Source organism: Carcharodon carcharias, chromosome 8, assembly GCF_017639515.1.
Source record: "Carcharodon carcharias isolate sCarCar2 chromosome 8, sCarCar2.pri, whole genome shotgun sequence".
In the NCBI taxonomy this organism is placed as follows: Eukaryota; Metazoa; Chordata; class Chondrichthyes; order Lamniformes; family Lamnidae; genus Carcharodon; species Carcharodon carcharias.
The window spans coordinates 63,860,902-63,874,627 of NC_054474.1; the positions used below are offsets into that span (position 1 = coordinate 63,860,902).

The 13,726-nt window shown below is 42.5% G+C and overlaps 1 protein-coding gene across 6 annotated transcripts in view; it reads left to right on the top strand.

The window, feature by feature from the left end:
* Nucleotides 1–13,726, top strand: part of ppargc1b (peroxisome proliferator-activated receptor gamma, coactivator 1 beta) — a 152,351-nt gene that overhangs the window by 85,519 nt on the left and 53,106 nt on the right. Inside the window, exon 2 of one of the 6 annotated variants that reach the window (XM_041193576.1) lies at nucleotides 3,095–3,240. The exons of the other annotated variants lie outside the window; for them this stretch is intronic. The gene's annotated coding sequence lies outside the window, so the exon portion shown is untranslated. The remainder of the gene's footprint in view (nucleotides 1–3,094; nucleotides 3,241–13,726) is intronic. 6 annotated transcript variants of the gene reach the window in all.

A 13,726-nucleotide genomic window follows, 5' to 3' on the forward strand; every position in this document is an offset into this window, starting at 1 on the left:
AATTGTTCAGCGTGAGAACAAGTTCAGCCAGACGGAGGAGAGTAGTGGTGGATGGGGATTGTTCGGGCCTCTGTTCAAGGAAGAAGCTAAGGGCCCTCAGACCATCCTGGTGGGGGATGGAGGTGTAGAGGGATTGGACGTCCATGGTGAAGAGGAAGCGGTTGGGGCCAGGGAACTGGAAATTGTTGATGTGACGTAAGGTGTCAGAGGAATTACGGATGTAGATGGGAAGGGACTGGACAAGGGGAGAGAGAAGGGAATCAAGATAACGAGAAATGAGTTCTGTGGGGCAGGAGCAAGCTGAGACTATCGGTTTACCGGGGCAGTTCTGTTTGTGGATTTTGGGTAGGAGATAGAAGCGGGCCGTCCGAGATTGGGCGACTATCAGGTTGGAAGCTGTGGGAGGGAGATCCCCAGAGGAGATGAGGTCAGTGACAGTCCTGGAAACAATGGCTTGATGTTCAGTGGTGGGGTCATGGTCCAGGGAGAGGTAGGAGGAAGAATCCTGGCCTATTGATATAATAAACCTCACACCAGCAATGACCATTGTTTGATATCTTTTTTTCTTTGACCATCAAAGCAATAAAAACAGGTCAAAACAAACCCCTTCCTGGAAGGGAAGCCTTTATCTTATATTGCCACTGTTGTTGCACTCCAACCACTGCAATCCATAAGGATTGTGGATTTAAGCCTTACAAAGCAGAAATTAAAAGTGTAAAATCTAGGGTAACCCTTCAGTGCATTGCTGCTTGTGCAATGATGTTAAACTGAGGCCTGTCATGGCACTTTGGAGATACTTTTAATATGCAATGGCACAATTTGGAAGAGTCCAAAAGAAGAGTTAAATTTTGGCATCCAAATCAGGTACAGAGTCAGGAAAATTCCCAACTCCTCAGATCCACTCGGAGGAACTTCTAAAAGAGGTTGGATTTTTGAACCAAGATGGGTGGGGTGGTGTTGGTTGGAAGGGGGGACGTTGGTGGGGGAGGATGTGGGGACTGACTGAAGTCAGGCCTGCTACCTCAGGAAACAGTGTGGAGGTAGCCACAAGGGCCACTGAGTGCAGCGGTACATCGCTGATTACCTCGGTGCTGCTCCATGCTCTCGTCGGGACTTGGAAAAATTTATCAATTTTGCTTCCAATCTCCACCCCTCCATCATTTTCACGTGGTCCATCTCTGACACTTCCCTTCCCTTCTTTGACCTCTCTGTCTCAATCTCTGGTGATAGACTGTCCACCAATATCCATTACAAGCCTACCGACTCCCACAGCTACCTCGACTACAGCTCCTCACACCCCGCTTCCTGTAAGGACTCCATCTCATTCTCTCAGTTCCTTCGCCTCCGTCGCATCTGTTCCGATGATGCTACCTTCAAAAACAGTTCCTCTGACATGTCCTCCTTCTTCCTTAACCGAGGTTTTCCACCCACGGTCGTTGACAGGGCCCTCAACCGTGTCCGGCCCATCTCCTGTGCATCCGTCCTCACTCTTTCTTCTCCCTCCCAGAAACATGATAGGGTCCCCCTTGTCCTCACTTATCACCCCACCAGCCTCCGCATTCAAAGGATCATCTTCCGTCATTTCCGCCAACTGCAGCATGATGCCACCACCGAACACATCTTCCCTTCACCCCCCCTGTCGGCATTCCATAGGGATCATTCCCTCCGGGACACCCTGGTCCACTCCTCCATCACCCCCTACTCCTCAACCCCCACCTATGGCACCTCCCCATGCCCACGCAAAAGATGTAACACCTGCCCCTTCACTTCCTCTCTCCTCACCGTCCAAGGGCCCAAACACTCCTTTCAAGTGAAGCAGCATTTCACTTGCATTTCCCCCAACTTAGTCTACTGTATTCGTTGCTCCCAATGTGGTCTCCTCTACATTGGAGAGACCAAACGTAAACTGGGCGACCGCTTTGCAGAACACCTGCGGTCTGTCCGCAAGAATGACCCAAACATCCCTGTCGCTTGCCATTTTAACACTCCATCCTGCTCTCTTGCCCACATGTCTGTCCTTGGCCTGCTGCATTGTTCCAGTGAAGCTCAACGCAAACTGGAGGAACAGCACCTCATCTTCCGACTAGGCATTTTACAGCCTTCCAGACTGAATATTGAATTCAACAACTTTAGATCTTGAGCTCCCTCCTCCATCTCCACCCCCCCTTTCTGTTTCTTCCCCCTTCCTTTTGTTTTTTTTTCCAATAATTTATATAGATTTTTCTTTTCCCACCTATTTCCATTATTTTTAAATCTTTTATGCCCTCCCCCACCCCCACTAGAGCTATACCTTGAGTGCCCTACCATCCATTCTTAATTAGCACATCTGTTTAGATAATATCACCAACTTCAACACCTCTGTGTTCTTTTGTTCTTTTGTCTGTGACATCTTTTGATGATTTGCTCCTGTCCTAACACCCCCCCCCCTCCACTTCTCTCTCCACCCCCTCCCCACCTTAAATCAGCTTATATTTCCCTCTCCTTGTAAAGAAAGATCAGTTCTGTTGAAGGGTCATGAGGACTCGAAATGTCAACGCTTTTCTTCTCCGCCGATGCTGCCAGACCTGCTGAATTTTTCCAGGTAATTCTGTTTAGTTTTAAGTGCTGAGGTGGGTTGGTTAAGAGTCTGCCTAGGTGCTCTGGGACTTTGTCCCAGTTGTAATAAAAACAGTAAAACAGCCCTCTAGCCCTCACCCCCCACCCACCACTCCCCATGCCACATCCATGCCAACCTATGTCCTTCTACCCACCCCCATAGCCCTTTATACCCATTGTGCCATCTTAGTGCCAACACATGCCAACCAATGTCCCCACACTTACCGCTCTTTCCCATGGGAAGACCTCAGAGCCATGCCGAGATGAAATAAAATGAAGTTCTAAATATCTATTACAGTGTTCACTATATTAAAAAAAACCCGCATTGATGAAAGTAAGTCCCAGTGGTTGAATGAATAGAAATAATGAAGCCATACCTTCCAATTAAAACATTTATTCTTTTATTTTAATTTCAGTAAAGCAAAGGAATTACATGAACTGAAATATTCACACCTATACGTGTTGTGTCATTCACTTGCTCTTTCTTATTCTGCTTCAGTGCAATTGCAGCCAGCTGCAACCCTAATCACATTGATGAAAAATTTGATGGAGAATGCTGAATGTGAATAGATCTGCCAATCGTTGAGGGTTGCCTGAATTTGCTCAGCTTTTCTATCTGGTCAGGATTTCTTCTGAGAAAGCCAGGTGGTCACTTCAGGTTTTGTATATCTCTACTAATTGTAGGTCAAAATGGGAATTATAAGATTATAAAAAGGAATTAAATCATAATACCATTCCTAGAATTTCTTTGCTGCAGATTATACTAATAATGAATGACTGGACCACAGTCAATGAAAATAACTTTAGAATGCTCAGAATGACATCTGATCTGCATGCCAACTTTATATAAATGTGAAATAAATATCAGATATCCATACTGCTGAACTGTACAGAGCTCCATAGTCACCCCACCCCTCGCCACCACCACTTAGCCTTGAACATTGTCTACCATCTTCCAGTCTGAAAAACAACCATTTACTACAACTTGTGTTTTCTGTCCTTAAGCCATTTTTTTTATATCCAAGGTAACACTGACCCTCCTATTCCATGAGCCTCAATTTTGTTAACCAGCCTTTTATGTGGCACTTTATGCTTTCTTAAAATCCATATAGACAACATCTATTACTTTCCCTTAGTCAACCATCTCAGTTACTTCCTCACAAAAATCCAACTAGAGTAGTCAAACACGATCTGCCTTTACAAATCCATGCTGACTCACCTCTCCAAGTGCCTGTTAATTTTTTTCTCTCATCATTGTTTTGAAAACCTTACCCACTACTGATGTTAAACTGACTGGCTTCTGGCTACTAAGAAGTCCTTATATCCTTTCTTGAATAAGAGTGCCACATTTGCCACTCTCCAATCCTTTGGCATCTCCCCCACTTATCTAGGGAAGATTGAAAGATTATGGCAAGCCCTTACACTATCGCTGCTCCCACTTAACAACCTGGGGATGCATGCCCAGGTGGACCAGGTGATTTATCCATGCCTAGCCAACCTTTCCAGTACATCCTTCCTATTTATTTTCACCCCAACCATTCCTCTGTCTTCTCCGCTCCTACCAATATTTTGTCAGCATCCTCTTATCATCGATACAACTACTCGCTAAATATTCTAACCTTGCCCTATGCCTCAAAGCATGTATCATCCTCTTGTGCCCCAAGTAGGCCCCACCCACCTCTTACTACATTTTACTTCCTTAAAATGTGAAGTACAGCATAACTTACCATTCCACTTTAGCATTGACATGAATGGAAAATAAAATTGGATTGGGTATAAAATGAATTGCCCATTCACTTTCACTCTTATAGTGCTATTGCTGAAGACCAATGCAAATAATAGACATGATTAATCACAGTTATAATTTAAATCTTGCAAGATTAAAGCATGTATTTGCAAAACAGGACCATATGAATATAGCTTTAAATCCAAAATGTGGATAATTGCAAAGTTTAAAGCCTTTTTCAACTTAATGTGAAAATTCACCCTGCTTATGTCCAGAGTAAAATTTGATGTGACCACTGGGTGTTGGAACACTAACTTAGTATTTGATTTCTTTTATGCAGAGGATTCATAAAGCTTTACTTTTTAGCCTTATTGTATACAACCATTGAAAAACATAACGAGATATCTCACTGTGAAATTAGATGGAAAAAATAACAGCTTCGATAGCTATTGAATGGGATGTTGTCTTAGGTCTATGCTGAGTTAGTTGATTTTAGCTGGAATGCTGGTAGGCACATGACAGTTGGTTTCATGATCAAGTGAGAGAGGCTCATCACATTTCCACTTCTCCTCAGCTCTGAAGAAGGGGACTCGAAACATTAATTCTGTTTCTCGCTCCACAGGTGCTGTTCGACCTGCTGAGTTTTTCCAGCATTTTCTGTTTTTGTTTTGACTCCTTTATATTGACTACTGTAGGAAAGTGTGCATGAGTGGGTTTCAGGTGAGGACATGTTTGGGCTGATAGGCTGTATGTACTCATTGTCTAGGCTCACAGGTGAAGAAAAGCCATTAACATTTCATGTTATATTTTGAATGCAAAAGTTTAATTATGCCATGAAAAATAATAATGAAAAACCCTGTGAATGAAATATTAGCTGGGTGCATAAAACCTTGCATCAATTCAAATGTCACACTCACAAATGGATGATGCGTCTGAGTTTTGTCATAAATTTTAATTTTCTCCTCTGATGTATTCATTTTAGAACATTGTTTAATAGACAGACCCCCACCCCCTCACACCCCAACATTGTCCCAGCTTTATCTAATTTGAATGACAATGTTCTGTTAATTAGAAACTGGCCTCAGGTTACTGTGCTGTAATTAAATTTAGTTGAGGTTTCTGATTGAGGTACTGTACTTAACTTTTTGTGTATGGTTTGGAATTGTTCCTCATTGTTCACTTGACACCCGAGATTGGTGTGACCAGTCACAAGACATGTTATCTTTCCTACATTGCAAAGGTTGAATTTTCATTTCAGTAAAAGGAGTCACTTCAGTTGGATTGCTCAATATTTATCAGGAAAGTTTTTCCTTATCAACCCAAGGTGGCATGTCAAAAATATATTTGTTTTTATAGTTACTTTACAATGCTTTATGTCTTGTATGAAACTTGAGGACCCATTAAGGTATAGATATGGATATAAGTTCCATGTCTAAGTCCAAAAGGCACTGGATTCAGTCATCAATGCTGTGGCATAGTTCTAGCTAAAGACTGGAGATAACCCATATGTCTGGATGGCAGTTATAGTTCAGTAACTGTACCTTATAAGGTTTGTAAAAATCTGAGACAGACTTGAAATTGAAGAAACAGGATCTGAACTCTTAAAGCAAACTATTTCCCTTTTCCCCAGAGTATGGCGACCTGAACAACAAAAAAATAGAATAATTGTGTTCCGTGATGTAGTACTGACGATGGAAGCATTTGTTTGAGTGATATTGTACTATAAATACAAATAATGTAACATACCTACTGTAGTAATTATTAACCACACTGTACACTTTGTCTTAAATTAACTATTCATTCACAGAACTTTATAGGTCACTAAAATGATTTGCTCTATAGCAAGTATTTCACTGGATTCTTATCTAACACCCAACTTATTTATCATTATTTATTATTGACAAGAAGAATGTGAGATAAAAAGAAAGAATTTGCATTTAAATAATGCCCTTTGTGCCCTCAACGTCCCAAGGTACCTCACAGCTAATGAATTACTTTAAAGAGTAATCACTGTTGTTTCGTTAAAAAAAAATGCAGCAGTCAAAATGCACAGTAAGGTCCCATAAACAGCAGTTTTGGTGGGGTTGCCTCAGGAGTAAATATTCGCTTACCACAAGGAGAACACGCTGCATTCCTTGGAAAACATGCATAGGATCTGATGCGACTACCTGATGGGGCCTCAGTTTAAAGTGTTATCCAGAAAATAGCACTTCTGACATTACAGTTTCCCTCGGTACCATGAAAAATTGTCAGCCTAGATTACGTGCTCAAATGCTGAAGTCCTGGAGTGCAGCTTGAACCCGCTGGCTCAGAGACAAGTGCATCATCACTAATTCTTTCAGCACAAAGAATGTTTCCAATAATTGAAATGTTCTGAGCCTTATGATGATACCACATTGTTAATACATTTTTTAAAAGACCTGTGTTAAAAATGCAGTTCTATCACCAGAAACTAATTTGTACCTGTGCCTCTGCTGGTGCCTCGCTATAAAAAAGGAATGAATTGCGTTTCTATGTTGTCTTTCATTATTATTGGTTACTGTCAATGAAGCACTTTTCAAGTGCAGTCACAGTAGTAACATGGGAAACATATCAGTCAGTTTGAGCACAGGAAGCTGCCACAAACATTAATGCGATACTGACTGGATAATCTTTTTTGATGATTGAGAGATAAATATTGGCCAGGACACTGGGGATAACGCTCATGCTCTTCTTCAAAATAGCAGCATGAGGACCTTTTTATGCCCACCTGAGAGAACAGATAGGGGTTGGATAGCAGATTGGATTTTCAGCATCCGCAGTTTTTTGCTTTTACCTTAGAGCAGATAGGGCCTTGGTTTAACCTCTCATTTGAAAGCACTCAGTACTGCTCTGGAGTGTCAGCCTAAATGTTTGTGCTCGAGCCCTGAAACAAGTAACAAAGTGGTATATGAGAACAGCCAAGGAAGTCTCAAAAAACGATTGAAAATTTAACTTGTGGAAAAATGCCCTCTTTGTGGGAAGGCGCTGACCATGTACTCAGGTTAACCCTGATCACCCTTGACTGATTCATATGGATTGCTCCTACATCTTATCAATCCATGTTGTAGTTTCTTGGGTCAAACAAGCATCATGAAATGGGATCACTTCAGAGACTTTTAAAAAAAAATTCCCTGTTCAGTCACATTGGGTGAAAATAGATTTCGCACTGAAGTGTTGCTGATTTCTGTTGGTGCTTTGTTCATGTCATAATACTGCATGAATTGTGTTTTAGTTAGATTCTATTGTATTTTCCAAATTTACATGCAACATAACATGGGAAATGAGGCAAGTACAATTATGGGCACTATAGCACAATGAACTTTGAGTTTGTTTGTAGTGTAGACACCAAGGTTCTTTACCATGTTACTTCTATTTAGGTGGATTATTGTGCTTAATTATTTTTGATTCTTAAATTGCAGTTGATAACTGGAGATCTGTGGTGTTGGGTAACCTGCACATACCTTTGGAAGATTTGTGGAGAAACAGGGAATTAAATGCAATAGTCTTTAAAACTAAATGCAGGTTTTGTGCATGACCTTTGTGCTGCCTATTATTTTGCATGAATGGAGCCCTCTGCCAGTGCTAGAAGGGTTGGACGCCTGAGAAGGAGCCAATATTCTGAGTGGCTAGCACCAGTTAAAGCCCGCCTACATTTTTTAAAGCTAACTTACACCTCTTAAAGGTACATTTTGACCAGTATAGGTGCTGGTTGTCCTTTTGTAAGCTGATAAAAACAAAAAAACTGCAGATGCTGGAAATCCAAAACAAAAACAGAAAATACCTGGAAAAACTCAGCAGGTCTGGCAGCATCAGCGGAGAAGAACAAAGTTGATGTTTCAAGTCCTCATGACCCTTCAACTGAACTAAGTAAAAATAGGAGAGGGATGAAATATAAGCTGGTTTGAAGTTGGGGGGTGGGGGGGGTGGTGGGTGGTGGTTGTAGGGACAAGCAAGCAGTGATAGGAGCAGATAATCAAAAGATGTCACAGACAAAAGAACAAAGAAGTGTTGAAGGTGGTGATATTATCTAAACGTATGTGCTAATTAAGAATGGATGGCAGACAGGCAAGGTACAGATAGCTCTAGTGGGGATGGGGTGAAATAAGACTAAAAGTGCATAAAAGGTATAGATTTAAAAATAATGGAAATAGGTGGGAAAAGAAATATCTATATAAATTATTGGAAATAAAACAAAAGAGCAAGAACAGCATGAAGATCCTGATGATGAAGACACAGCACTATGACTTGATTTCACACTTGCAGGTGCTGTCTCATATACTGACATCACATACGTTACAGGAAAGATTAGAGGCAGGATCTGTACTTGAGATACTGGGCACTAGAGGCCTGCTTCCAGAGCAGGGCAGGAGGCAAGGATAGTGTAGGTGCCAGCTTGCCAGAGAGTGAGGTCAGACACAAATTCTGCTGCCGAGAACTCAAATGACTACTTCACTTGGACGTCACACTGAAAAAGGCTGCTGGGTATGCACAACAGAATGTTTGGTTGTTATGATCCTCATTAAGACCAATAACATTTAGAAAGATATTTGAATTTCCAGTGACTGACTGGAAGGATCACACAACAAGATTTCAAGTTTTAAGACTTTTACCATAATAAACAAATTCAAAGGAACATTGACTAAACGCTATTTCAGAAAGTAACTTGTACTCTAAATCACAGAAAAGCTTCCCCATTTAACTTTTAAAACAACCAAAAATGCCTCTCCATGCTTGTATTTTACTCTGTCCCTTAAATGGGTACTTCATTTTCCAGGAACCAGTCCAAAGCCATTCTCTGTTCCTGATGGTTTACTTTTTTCCATTCCCAGCCAGGTAACTTCTAATCCTTGAAATGGCTTTCACTGTAGGGATTACCCTGGAGATTCCCCCTCTGGCCAAATCTTCCAGGCTTGTTTAAATCCTCACAAATTTGGTCTCTTCAATCTTGAGTGTAAGCTCCTACGCACATTCTGCATGGTAAGCAATAAACACTGTCTGTCTCTCTCTTTCTCTCTGTCTCTCTCCCTCTCTCTCTCTTTCTCTCTGTCTCTCTCTCTTGCTCTTTCTCCCTCTCCTCTCTCCCCTGACCTCTCCCTCCTCTACTGTCTCTCTGATTTTGGCAGACTGACTTGCTTCTTGTCATGTTCAGTGATATCTTACAAAATCCTGTAAGCCAATACTATAATTGCTTACTATGAACTCTTCCCCTCTCAAAGTTCATCTCCGTGGCAACATGAATCACGTGGGCCTTGAATCCAGGTAAAAATGCTAATTCACTGTCCTCCAGAACCCCCCAACTTCATTCTATCTTGGAATTAAATCGACAGTTTAAAGTATGACCATTTATAAAAGCTGACATTCCTAATGCCTCCTTTTGAAACTTGGAGACTTAACAGCCTATCACAGCCAGCACATGCTCTTTCCATTGCCTATAGGTGTGAATATCCTACACCTCCTTCCAAGTAAAACAACTTGGGATCCCCTTTTCCCATTAACAACAAAGCCACCAAAGCTTGTTGTTGGGGAGAATTCAGAACAGATCACATGACCCCCTTCATTCCACCACTTTACCTTAAGTTAAACAGCCAATCCCAAAACATAACAGTCTTGTAAGCTTTGTATTTATAACATGGCGAATGAATGGGAATTTTGTCAGAAAGCCTGTGGTCAGTGTAAAGGACAGGGGGGAATCCGGCACCCACTTGTCACAGGGCCTTGCTCAGAGCTTGGAGCTTATTATTTCCAGCATAGAGTAACAGAGGCAGGGAAGGTGGGGGACTCTTTTGAATGTGGAATTGGGGTTGTGGTTACTGTTATTGCACTTGGATGGGTTGTTCATGGACAGCTCAGCCAGATAAGGGCTGCCTAGTTGTCTCATCCCTTCCTCTCCTTCCTCATGCTCCTACTCCTCAGCTCTTCCCCATTTGACTGCTGGCAAGGCTGGTCCATTCAAGATGGCAGAATTGTGCAGCATACAGCAACCTTGACACCTGTTCTGCTGAGTACTACAGCGCTGCTCCTGAATGGTTCAGGTCATGGAAGTGTTGTTTCAGCATGACTTCCATTGTATGTGTGCGGTGCACGTGTGCAGGTTATATACAGTAGTCATTAGTCACGTGGTCAGTGGATAGCCCTTGTGGTCCATTAGCCACACAGTTTTTTGCCATGGCTCAACTACAGATGGCACAATAAACTGCCATTGAGTGACTGCTGCCAGGAAGCCTGGCATTGACCTTCATGATTCTCTGCTTATGGTAACACACCAGCTGGATGTTAAGAGAGTGGAACCCCTTTCAGTTTTAATATAGAGCAGCAATGAAATGCATTGCTCACAACCTGGGGAAGTCTGCAACCTACCAAAGCTAGGTGCTTGCTCTGCCTGCTTGTCCCTGATTAGAGTGATTGAAATGGATAGGGAGCATCAGTGGACAGCAAACTGAAAGATTGTCAATATCCCTAGTTCCAGCCTGGAAGGTGCCATATACATATAAGTTCATTGTCATGGTCATTTTCAGCAACTACTTCAGCAGGTTACCAGATTTCATTGAGAATATTCTTACTGAAGCAGAGATATTGCTGATGTTATGGTAGGGGAATTGCCCCCTGAACACCCTGGACATATTTGGATTCCCGCTGAGAGCCCTTCTCTCCTTCCTCCTCCTCCCCTCTCTTCCAGCAGCTTGTCCTGGTCGGCAGAGCCTATGTTCATTTCCATGCCATGCTGTATTCCAATGAGAATGCTAATAGTGCACCCATTTCTGGAAGGAGCACCTGCCACTCCATTCCAGTAGACCTTTGCAACTTGAAATGATTATAGAAAACACCATACACCTGTAGAATCATAGCAATAGCTAAAAGGAATCAATCAGCAACTGACCTGTAAGTATTTGAACCCTTTAAAAAGTGGTTTCCTGCTGCTGAATGCAGTTCAGCTGTGTGCAGTTGAAAGGAGGCATTATCTGGAGCATTGGGTTCCAAAATGGCATAACTGACAACAAATTAGCATTGCACAGTGATTGTCATCATGACCTGTCTGCTCTGTGTACTTTCAGTGCCCTTTCACTATATCCATGCTAATGCCCTCCCTAAAGTGCCGTCAAGCTGATTCACTTTGGACAGCAAACGGCTCCTATAGTTCACCAACAATGGTACTGATGGTTTCTTTCTTAATAACAGACTATAATCTCCAAGTTTCAGAAACGCAGGTCTTCTCAGTTATCAAATGTAGCTTAAGAACAATTTTTGAACAGTGCAACTTTATTTGTGAAGAGAAAGTAATTTCTCAACAATTGTGTCCTAACTAAATGACCAGTTGCTGTTGAAGATACTGGAAATGTTTAAATCCTTAACAATTAGAGTGCTAATATCTGTGAATAAATCTTTCAGCAGTAAGTACCTTCCTTAATTCACAAAGCCAGATCTTCCCACTTCTTTAAAATTTTATTTATTGCTTTAAAGTTAAATGAGTGCCTTATTTTGTTGTCAAGGTGTCTCAGGATGCTTCTGAAGTTATGTTTTTGAAGTGCAGCATCTGTTAAGCATTTTTCATAGGATTTTATGCAAACTATGTAATAACTCTGTTTGCCTCATTTAATTTTACAATTTTAAGGAATTAAAGTTTCAATGTTTATAAACAAAGATAGTCCCAAAAACTATAATCGCACATCATGATTTCATAGACCTAACACAAAGAGGAAATCTTTTCTTCCTGCATTTGTTTGCAAGACAATATTTGTAATTATCCATGAGAATGACTTGGAATAATTTTTGTGACCTGGAAGAGTCTGCGCTTCAAATCTATGTAGCATGTGAGAGATTGCAGCCACATTTCCATTGTCTGGGGGGGTGGGGGGCTGCTCCTCGATTTCTAGCTGCACCCAGTGCAGGCAGATGGGAGGACCTCCTCATGGGATTGCTCCTGGGCCTGGCCAAGGTGGCTACCAGCAGGTCCAGGCAGTTGAGGGGGTTGTTTGGCTTGACTAGCTGTCTCTCTTCTGTGGCTACATTCCAGTTTGGGTGTCCCTGGAGAGGGAGCACGCAGGATGTGCCGGTACGCCTCAGACCTTCCACGACCAGTGGGCACCGAGGGACTGGAGTGCATCATAACCCCAGCAAGTGTCACTTTAAAGGAAGCTTAGCTAGTCAGTTTAAAGTTTTGGTGTGTTTTGTTACAGTGTATTAGTCTGCCCCTTTTTTAAATTCAATCATGGAATGTGGACGTTGCTGGCTAGGCCAGCATTTATTGCCCATCCCTAATTGCCCTGATTCCCATTTACTCCAATTTTGCTAGGGCTCTTTGATGCCACACTCAAGTCAAATGCTACCTTGATGTCAAGGGCAGTCACTCTCGCCTCACCTCTGGAGTTCAGCTCTTTGTCCATGTTTGAGCCAAGGCTGTAATGAACCCAGGAGCTGAGTCACCCTGGCAGAACCCAACCTGCACATCAGTAAGCAGGTTATTTCTAAGCAAGTGCCACTTGATTACATTGTTGATAACCTCTTCCATCAATTTACTGATGATCGAGAGCAGACTGATGAGGCAGTAATTGACCGGGTTGGGTCTGTTCTTTTTGTGTACAGGACATATCTGGGCAATTTTCCACATATCCGGGTAGATGCCAGTGTTGTAGCTGTACTGGAACAGCTTGGCCAGGGGCACAGCAAGCTTTGGAGCACAAGTCTTCAGTACTATTGCCGGAATATTGTCAGGGTCCATAGCCTTTGCAGTATCCAGTGCCTTTAGCCGTTTCTTGATATCACATGGTGTGAATCGAATTGGCTGAAGACTGGCATCTGTGATGCTGGGGACCTCCGGAGGAGGCCTAGATGGATCATCCACTTGGCGCCTCTGGCTGAAGATTGTTGCAAATGCTTCAGCCTTATCTTTTGCACTGATGTGCTGGGCTCCTCCATCATTGAGGATGGGAATATTTGTGGAGCCTCCTCCTCCAGTGTGTTGTTTTATTGTCCACTGCCATTCACAACTGGATGTGGCAGAACTGCAGAGCTTATATCTGATCTGTCGGTTGTGGGATTGCTTAGCTCTGTCTACAACATGCTGCTTATGGTGTTTGGCATGCAAGTAGTCCTGAGTTATAGCTTCACCAGGTTGACACCTCATTTTTAGCTATGCCTGGTGCTGCTCCTGGCATGCCCTCCTGCACTCTTTGAACCAGGGTTGATCCCCTGACTTGGTGGTAATGATAGAGTGGGGTATATGTCGGGCCATGAAGTTTCAGAATGTGATTGAGTACAATCCTGCTGTTGCTGATTGCCCACAGCGCCTCATGGATGCCCAGTCTTGAGTTGCTAGATCTGTTTGAAGTCTATCTTATTTAGAATGGTGGTCGTGTCACACAACACGATCGAGGGTATCCTCAGTGT